This window comes from Capra hircus, chromosome 11 (assembly GCF_001704415.2).
Source record: "Capra hircus breed San Clemente chromosome 11, ASM170441v1, whole genome shotgun sequence".
Classification (NCBI taxonomy): domain Eukaryota; kingdom Metazoa; phylum Chordata; class Mammalia; order Artiodactyla; family Bovidae; genus Capra; species Capra hircus.
In genome coordinates this window covers 5412294-5422565 of record NC_030818.1, presented here as the reverse complement: position 1 = coordinate 5422565, position 10272 = coordinate 5412294, and positions in this window count along the sequence as shown.

Below are 10272 nucleotides of genomic sequence, written 5' to 3'. Positions count from 1 at the left end.
ATCTTTCTATCATGTTTTAGCAACGTCTTGTTGGAATCATCTCACGCCTGATGCACAGAGTGATTGTTTAGTTGCTAAGGCGTGTCTGACTCTTCTGCAACCCCATGTACCAGCCTGCCAGGTTCCTCTGTCCATGGGATTTCTCAGGCAAGAATACTGGAGTGGGTTGCCATTTCCTTCTCCAGGGGATCTTCCCGATCGAGGGCAGCTTTACTACTGAGCCACCAGGGAATCAGACATAACCTGGGAACCTCTCAAAAAGCTCCCAGAGCTGTTCCCCATGTTAGAAGTCAAAGCACAATTATGTTAGTCTTTGAGACAGAGGGTTGCACATTAAATGATGTATTATTGACAGTTTACACAATCCAGATCTTCAGGTACAAAGTGGTGGATCGTCGTGACCCCTGGCAAGATTAGGAAGGAATGTTCTCTTTTTAAGGATAACATTCTTGATGAAGCTGGGAGAAAGTTGCTCTTTATGGCTGAGCAGGTATTTTTGCAAATGGGGAGGTGTGGTCAATGCCCAGTGCACAGTGGAGGGAAGAGATGATGGCAGAGAAAATGTTTTATGTTTAAATTTTTCTTGTTTTGCCATAAAATATGTATTTCACAGGACATTTTCTAAGCCCCTTGGACATGCCAAGCCCTGCCCCAGGGTTGTGGGGTTCCAGAGCTAAGCAGAACCCTCTCCTCACAGGAGGAGAGGCTGGGAAGGGGTGGCTGGTACACAGGAGGAATAATATGTTTGTTTCTTCGCCTTCAAGCCAGTCTCTCTGTCTGGTTAATAGTAGTTACCTTGAAACTGTCTAAACCAAGACTTGGACAGCAACATCATATTCACAATCTGTACTATCCTCAAGGCCGAGTCAGTTTACCTGGTAAGTCTTAATGGGCCTTTGCACAGAGCCTTCTTCAGTCTTATACCCTATTGCTTGGAATCTATAAACTCAATTTTTATGACATCAAGAAAATTCTGCACTTTTCATTTGTGCGTGCCAATTTCAACTAGCCAATCCTCCCTCCCCACGTCTCTCTCTGCTTGGGAAATACAGAGAGGAACAGTTAGTACGCATGCCCGTTTCCCCCTTCCCCTCCACTTTCCCCAGCAGTCTCTGTGTTCTCCACAGGCGACTTCACTGAATACCGCGCTGCAGCGCTGCGTGAGTCTCAATCTTTCCAGACTACCATATCTATTTTTTCAGCCACCCAGCTCCTGAACACTTAATATGAAGTATGAAAAACACATAGTCTAGGTTTTTGTAACTGCAGCCCCGTATTAGTTCAGCCTAAAAATGAAAGGGTTTCCCAGGTTACTCAGTGGTAAAGAATCCACTTGCCAATGCAGGAGTCTCAGGAGACATGGGTTCGATCCCTGGGTCCAGAAGATCCCCATGTCGAGAAGATCCCCTGAAAGAGGGCATGGCAACCCACTCCAGTATTCTAGCCTGGAGAATCCCACGGACAGAGGAGCCTGGTGGGCTACAGTCTGTAGGGTTGCAGAGAGTCGGACAGAACTGAAGCAACTTAGCACAAAACAACTGCAGCCCCAATAGCAGGATGACTGTTTATTAACTAGGGCAACATCAGCTGTCCTAACAAAAACCAAAGTTGCAGTGTCTAAAGACAATAATGTGATTATTTCTTGCACACACAATAACCCAATGGTCTGTTCCTCATAAGCAGGGAGTTTTCCTTCTTGTGGTTCCATCATGCCCAAAGGTCACATGTTCCTCTGCTTCCAGGAGAAGAGTAGGAGGACCACTGGGGGCAGCATCATGAACCAGTCCTGGAACTGGGACACTTGCCTTTCACAGCATCCAAGCAGTTTCACCAGAACTGGGAAATGCACTTCCAAGTTTGATGGACATTTCCTGGTGACAACTCCACAAATTTGCAGTGAACGTTGATAAATTGATGATAATCCTTATGGAAGTATAGTGCTTTACTATCTGATTTAAATAATGACATGAAATAGGCCTAAAGGGCTTACAATCACCGTATCATAAAGGGAGAAATGACTTCACAGGAATTAACTTGCTCAAGGTTATACAGCTAGACTTCTGGTTTCAGGTCCAATGTGTGAAAAGCCTGGAAGTTGTCATTCCTATTGTTAACAAAAACACTGAAAACCAACACCTTATACTCATCAGAGAACTGAGAAATGGGTGAACACAGAATCTCAGCAGAGGCCAGCTTACCTGTAGCAGAGCCACCAGAGCCGTGAAGCAGTGAGAGGGAAGTCGCTCAGTGTGTCTGACTCTGCGACCCCATGGACTGTAGCCTGCCAGGCTCCTCCGTCCATAGGATTCTCCAGGCAAGAATACTGGAGTGGGGTGCCATTTTCCTCAGTGAGAGTGAAGTCGCTCAGTGTGTCCGACTTTGCGACCCCATGGACTGTAGCCTGCCAGGCTCCTCTGTCCATGGGATTCTTCAGGCAAGAATACTGGAGCGGGGTGCCATTTTCCTCAGTGAAGTCGCTCAGTGTGTCTGACTCTTTGCGACCCATGGACTGTAGCCTGCCAGGCCCCTCATCCATGGGATTCTCCAGGCAAGAGTACTGGAGTGGGTTGTCATTTTCTTCAGTGAGAGTGAAGTTGCTCAGTGTGTCTGACTCTTTGCGACCCCAGGACTGTAGCCCGCCAGGCTCCTCCGTCCATGGGATTCTCCAGGCAAGAATACTGGAGTGGGGTGCCATTTTCTTCAGGGGATCTTCCCAATTCAGGGATTGAACTCAGGTCTCCCCCATTGTGGGCAGACTCTTTTACCCTCTGAGCCACAAGGGAATCCCTTAAGTTACAGAGGATGGTCTGGGCATATTTCAAAAATGCCATCCATGAACCAGCAGGGTCACTTATAATTTTGACAAGTTGCTGGACGTTGACTGTGAGCTACCAGACATCGTTACCATGAAGAGTCAAGAAAAATCTCCTGGGTCTTCAGGTAGATGCAAAAGGTAACCATTTTGAAATATGCCCAGAATATCCTCCATAACATGGGCTACTCTCTAGAGAGAAAGATTTTACCAGAGCCATGGGAGACAGGCATTTACCCCTCAAGCCTTTCTGTCTCACCTCAAGGGTGAAAAAACAGGTCACAGCCCAGAGACATGGGCCCACTGAGAGATTTAATCACACGATTATAGAATGCTGCCCCTCTCCCACACCTAGCCACCACATCACCAGAAATCAAGTATAATGGCAGTGAGTTAGAGCTGAAAGAGTTGCAAGCGTGGGCTCTATACGGAGGAGTCACTTGGGAAGCCCAGAGACGACAGAGTGGGCAGCAACAAGGACACGAGAAAGCTGGAGTGTCTCCGGCTAATGAATTAAAAGCAGTTATCCTCCAGTTAAAACCAAAATTTTAAAGGGGAAAACGTGGTCAAAATACACTAATTAGAAGACAGGCACCTGTGGCTGCTGCTGCTGCTGAGTCGCTTCAGTTGTGTCCTTCTCCAATGCATGAAAGTGAAAAGTCAAAGTGAAGTTGCTCAGTCGTGTCTGACTCTTCTTGACCCCGTGGACTGCAGCCCACTAGGCTCCTCCGTCCATGGGATTTTCCAGGCAAGGGTACTGGAGTGGGGTGCTATTGCCTTCTCTGACTGCAATGTGGAGAGGTTGTGGCTGCAACAAACCTTAAACAGCCCAGCCCCTCCACAGTTAACATAACGCAAAAGGCCTTTTACTTCAGCTCCTATTACCTGCTATGTCTTGTTTTTAACAAAAAAAAATTCAAGACATGCTAAAAGATAAAAAAATAATATGAAGCGCATCAGAACCAGACTCCGGTATAACACAAATGTTGGAATTATCAGGCAGAGAATTTAATATAACTGATTAATATGTGGAGAGCTCTAACGGAAAAAGTAGACATCATGTAAGAACAGATGAGCAGTAAGAGCAGAGAGACAGAAACTAAGAAAAATCAAAAGGAAATGCTGGAAACCCAGTGTAACAGAGATCCAAGAAGGAGGGGACATACATGTACCCATGGCTGATTCACATTGCTGTATGGCAGAAAGCAACAATGTTGTAAAGCAGTTATCCTGCAATTAAAATTTTTAAAAAGGAAAAAAATGTGAATGGTCAAAATACACTAATTAAAAGACAGAGTGGATTAAAAAAAAAAAAAAAACACAGGCCCAGGTACATGTTGTGTGCAGTAAACCCACTCCAAGTACAAAGATCATACAACTAGTGAGGCTCTAGCGAACCCTCATTCTTCACCTTGAATCGCGTGTCCTCTTCCCACAGCACAAGCCGTCAGTGAATTACTTACAGAGCCAAGTTCAGCTGCTAGGAAAAACAGCCTCCACACATCTCCAACATTCATGTCAAAGGGGATAAACGAGGCCGCCTTCTCCTGCAAGTCCTTGAGGGCTTGCTAGGATGGCCAACAGAATATTGGACTAAATAAACCTAACTCCTCCCAATGCAAGGAAGTATGGCTCAGGTCAGTGATCTGTTATAGGAAAGAATGTTGTACATGGAACTGTATCCTCATATGTCCCACTCTCCTTCACCTCCTACTACTCACGCCCCTCCTCCCCCCACCCCCCCCCCCATCCCCAAGATCGTGTGCCCCTCATGAGCAGGAAGTGTTGGCATTTATCACCATAGATCCTGAGCCTGCACAAATACTCAGTGAGATCCTGAGCCTGAACAAATACTCAGTGAATGTTGCCTCGCCCTGCCCGGGTCGTTCTGAGCGTGGCGTTTTTCTACAGGGATGCTCGCTGACCCCCGTGGCTGCCCATCTGTACACGCCGCACCACTGCAGCAGCATGGAACCTCCCTCATCCCCAGCTCCCAGCATTCAGCGGGCCGCCAGTCACGAACTAAGCTGCTGCTTTTCTCCTTTTCACCTTTCCTCCTTGCCGCCCTTCACATCCCATGACTTGAGGATGGTGAGAATATCCAGTTTACACTGGGACATCAAAGGTGCCTTGGGTCATCGTAAGCCTTCTGGTCATCAGTTTCTCTGCCAGCTTTGTTCCCCATCTTCCTCCGGGGGGGCGCTGTCTCTTCTAGCAGCCGCTAAACCCAGGTTCCCTTTATGTAGACAGGAAAACTCACTAAGGTAGGCTTAGAAGCTACAGTAAGGATGGTTACAAAACACTACTCCTCTGAAATTAGGTCCAGGATGTACGTAGTCAGATTTTTCTCTGCAGAAGAGCAGGTAAGACAGGAAATCAAACAAAAGTCTACAGAGAGATTGCCAAAAGTCTCTGAGCCATAGAAATGGAAATTTTGTCTATTAATTTATTAAGTCATAAGCTCTAAAACAGAAAGCTTTTCTCCCAGAAGATAATTCTTCGTAAAAGACTGGGACCTCTTGCTTCGGTCTTTGTATGAGTGTGTGTATGTGTTAGTCGCTCAGTCATGTCTGACTCTTTGTGACCCTTAGGACATTAACCCGCCAGGCTCCTCTGTCCATGAGATTTCCCAGGCAAGAATACTGGAGTGGGTTTCCATTTCCTCCTCCAGCAGATCTTCCCAACTCAGGGATGGAACCTGCATCTCCTGCATTGCAGGCAGATTCTTTACTCGATGAGCCATCGGGGATGCTCTGGTCTTTGTACGATGTCACCCTATTTTCTTGACACTTGCCTCAGTGATAGTGGCAGCAACTCCAGCTAACTCTCTAGTTCCAAAGGGAATGGGGACCTGCTGTGAGCCCAAGGCAGCTGTTCTCTTTGCTAGGGGCTGTCCTCACCAGCCACCATGTACCATGGAGGACTCAGCCCACCTGGACCTTAAACACTCGGTGCTTTGGTGGGAACTGCAGAAAAAGAAATCTTCCCTATTCCCTTCCTGCATCAACAAAACCCAAGAGTATAATGTTTTCATGATCAGGTTTCTATTCCACAACTGCTTGAACTTGCAGGTCAATTAATTATTCTACAGAAAGTTTTTCCTGCTTAATATTCAGCAAACTAAAATCAAGATATGCAGGAAAAACTTTGGGTGCGACAGACATGTGTGAGCATGTGTGTCTGTCTGTACACACATATTGTTAACAATTTAACAGTAAAATTTAAAGGTCTAACTGGTTTTATTAAATGATTCATGAACTGGGCAGCATTCCTTCTAGCAAGCAGAGAGGAGCTTTGAGAAGCTGTATAAAACGGAAGGCTGTTATAAGCAGATGGAGGGAAAGAGTGGATTGTTTCGGGCTTAGGTAAGCTACCTATGGGAGACAGAAGCTAGTTACCTCACTGGGACTGACCAGAAATTTTCATTGTTGTTGCCGCTAAATTGTGTCCGACTCACTGCAACCCCATGGCCTGCAGTACGCCAGGCCCCTCTGCCCTCTTCTATCTCCTGGAGTTTGCTCAAATTCACATCCGTTGAGTCAGTGATGTTATCTGACTATCTTGTCCTCTGCCGTCCCCTTCTCCTCCTGCCTTCAATCTTTCCCAGCATCAGGGTCTTTTCCAATGAGTCGACTCTCTGCATCAGGTGGCCAAAGTATTGGAGCTTCAGCTTCAGCATTAGTCCTTCCAATGAATATTCAGGGTTGATTTTCCTTAGGATTGATTGGTTGGATCTCCTTACAGTCCAAGGGACTCTCAGGAGTCTTTTCCAGCACCACAATTGATGAAGGCATCAATTCTTTGGCACTCAGCCTTCTTTATGGTCTGACTCTCACATACGTATATGACTACTGGAAAAACTTCCCCTGTTATCATGTACATACTTCGCTGACAAGCTTCAACCCATAGCACCTGAGATAACTGTCCTGTGCAGGGAAGTCAAGGCATCTTGTTTCTGCCTTCGCTGTATAGATGGAAAACGTCATTAGAAATGTAGGTTGGAACCCACATGTGAACATAGTCACTGGGGAGACCTTGGTGGGTACAATCTTTCACAGCCGAGAGTGAAGAACAGGAAGGTATATAGTGAGGGAACCTAAGAAATGAGCTGTGAGTACAGATAATGCAGAATGGGTAGGATGGCTTTATGTCTTAAGTTTCTTTTTAGCCTACTTGCTTGTCTTTTCACCAGATGTTTCTGGACAGTGGAAACCATAGTTAGACGATATATGAAACTGAGTTATATATTTGAGGACAACTTGTGAAGATTTATTGGGTCTTACTGGAAAGGACTTGTTGAGAGAAATTTCCATTGTAATCCTGCACCCACTCAGGATCAGGGAGTTCCAAGGAGGAAAAAGGCCACAGAGCTTTTATCCGATCAATAGCTCATTACCTGTCAGCCAGTAACTCCATGAACACTAATGATGGCTTGTTTCCGCTTTCAGCAACAAGTTTCAAGAAATGACTGATGGTCATTTTCTGCAGAAAGGCACACCATTGCTGCTCACTGTGCATCTGTGTCACAGATGGCTGGAACGTTTCCCATGGTTTATTTTTATCTCCATGAATCCTGTAGTATCTTGCCTGATGTTTAAAAATTGTCTGCCCATGGTCATTATATAGGATCCAGGAACATTGATGTCTCCTACATTTTCACTTCACCATCCTAAAGGAATCCCTCATCCATCATTTAGCTCCAGTGCTTAGAGAGTCCTACTCATTTGAGCTGGAATCAAGATTGCAGGGAGAAATACCAATAACCTCAGATATGTAGATGACACCACCCTTATGACAGATAGCGAAGAGGAACTAAAAGAGCCTCTTGATGAAGGTGAAAGAGGAGAGTGAAAAAGCTGGCTTAAAACTCAACATTGAAAAAACTAAGATCATGGCATCCGGTCCCGTCACTTCATGGAAAATAGATGGGGAAACAGTGACAGCCTTTATTTTCTTGGGCACCAAAATCACTGCAGGTGGTGACTGCACTCATGAAACTAAATGATGCTTGCTCCTTGGAAGAAAAGCTATGACAGCGTATTAAAAAGCAGAGGCATTACTTTGCCAACAAAGGTCAGTATAGTCAAAGCTATGGCTTTTCTAGTAGTCATGTGTGCATGTGAAAGTTGGACCATAAAGAAGGCTGAGCACCGAAGAATTGATGCTTTTAAACTGTGGTGTTGGAGAAGATGCCTGAAAATCTCTTGGACTGCAAGGAGATCCAACCAGTCAATCCTAAAGGAAATCAACCCTGAATATTCATTGGAAGGACTGATGCTGAAGCTGAAGCTCCAATACTTTGGCCACCTGATGTAAAGAGCTGACTCCTTAGAAAAGACCCTGATGCTGGGAAAGATTGAGGGCAGAAGGGAATGACAGAGGGCGAGCTGTTTGGATGGCATCACAGACTCAATGTACATGAGTTTGAGCAAGCTCCCCGAGTTGGTGAAGGACAGGGAAGCCTGGGAGTGATGCAGTCCCATGGGGTCGCAAAGAGTCAGACTGAACAACACTCATTTGAACATCACCATGTTTTGGTCAACACTGAAATCAGATTGATTATATTCTTTGCAGCCAAAGATGGAGAAACTCTATACAGTCAGCAAAAACAAGACCAGGAGCTGACTGTGGCTCTGATCATGAACTCCTTATTACCAAATTCAGACTCAAATTGAAGAAAGTAGGGAAAACCACTAGACCATTCAGGTATGACCTACATCAAATCCCTTATGATCATACAGTGGAAGTGAGAAATAGATTTAAGGGCCTAGATCTGATAGATAGAGTGCCTGATGAACTATGGAATGAGGTTCATGACATTGTATAGGAGACAGGGATCAAGACCATCCCCATGGAAAAGAAATGCAAAAATGCAAAATGGCTGTCTAGGGAGGCCTTAGAAACAGCTGTGAAAAGAAGAGTAGCGAAAAGCAAAGGAGAAAAGGAAAGATATCAGCATCTGAATGCAGAGTTCCAAAGAATAGCAAGAAGAGATGAGAAAGCCTTCTTCAGCGATCAATGCAAAGAAATAGAGGAAAAGAACAGAATGGGAAAGACTACAGATCTCTTCAAGAAAATTAGAGATACCAAGGGAACATTTCATGCAAAGATGGGCTTGATAAAGGACAGAAATGGTCTGGACCTAACAGAAGCAGAAGATATTAAGAAGAGATGGCAAGAATACACAGAAGAACTGTACAAAAAAGATCTTCACAACCCGGATAATCACGATGGTGTGATCACTCATCTAGAGCCAGACATCCTGGAATATGAAGTCAAGTGGGCCTTAGAAAGCATCACTACGAACAAAGCTAGTGGAGGTGATGGAATTCCAGTGGAGCTATTTCAAATCCTGAAAGATGATGCTGTGAAAGTGCTGCACTCAATATGCCAGCAAATTTGTAAAACTCAGCAGTGGCCACAGGACTGGAAAAGGTCAGTTTTCATTCCAATCCCAAAGAAAGGCAATGCCAAAGAATGCTCAAACTACCGCACAATTGCAGTCATCTCACATGCTAGTAAAGTAATGCTCAAAATTCTCCAAGCCAGGCTTCAGCAATATGTGAACCGTGAACTTCCTGATGTTCAAGCTGGTTTTAGAAAAGGCAGAGGAACCAGAGATCAAATTGCCAACATCTGCTGGATCATCGAAAAAGCAAGAGAGTTCCAGAAAAACATCTATTTCTGCTTTATTGACTATGCCAAAGCCTTTGACTGTGTGGATCACAATAAACTGTGGAAAATTCTGAAAGAGATGGGAATACCAGACCACCTGACCTGCCTCTTGAGAAATCTGTATGCAGGTCAGGAAGCAACAGTTAGAACTGGACATGGAACAACCGACTGGTTCCAAATAGCAAAAGGAGTGCATCAAGGCTGTATATTGTCACCCTGCTTATTTAACTTCTATGCAGAGTACATCATGAGAAACGCTGGACTGGAAGAAACATAAGCTGGAATCAAGATTGCCAGGACAAATATCAATAACCTCAGATATGCAGATGACACCACCCTTATGGCAGAAAGTGAAGAGGAACTAAAAAGCCTCTTGATGAAAGTGAAAGAGGAGAGTGAAAAAGTTGGCTTAAAGCTCAACATTCAGAAAACGAAGATCATGGCATCCGGTCCTATCACTTCATGGGAAATAGTGGAAACAGTGTCAGACTTTATTTTCTGGGGCTCCAAAATCACTGCAGATGGTGCCTGCAGCCATGAAATTAAAAGATGCTTACTCCTTGGAAGAAAAGTTATGACCAACCTAGATGGCATACTCAAAAGCAGAGACAATACTTTTCCAACAAAGGTCCATCTAGTCAAGGCTATGGTTTTTCCAGTAGTCATGTATGGATGTGAGAGTCATGTATGGACTGTGAAGAAGGCTGAGCGCCGAAGAATTGATGCTTTTGAACTGTGGTGTTGGAGAAGACTCTTGAGAGTCCCCTGGACTGCAAGAAGATCCA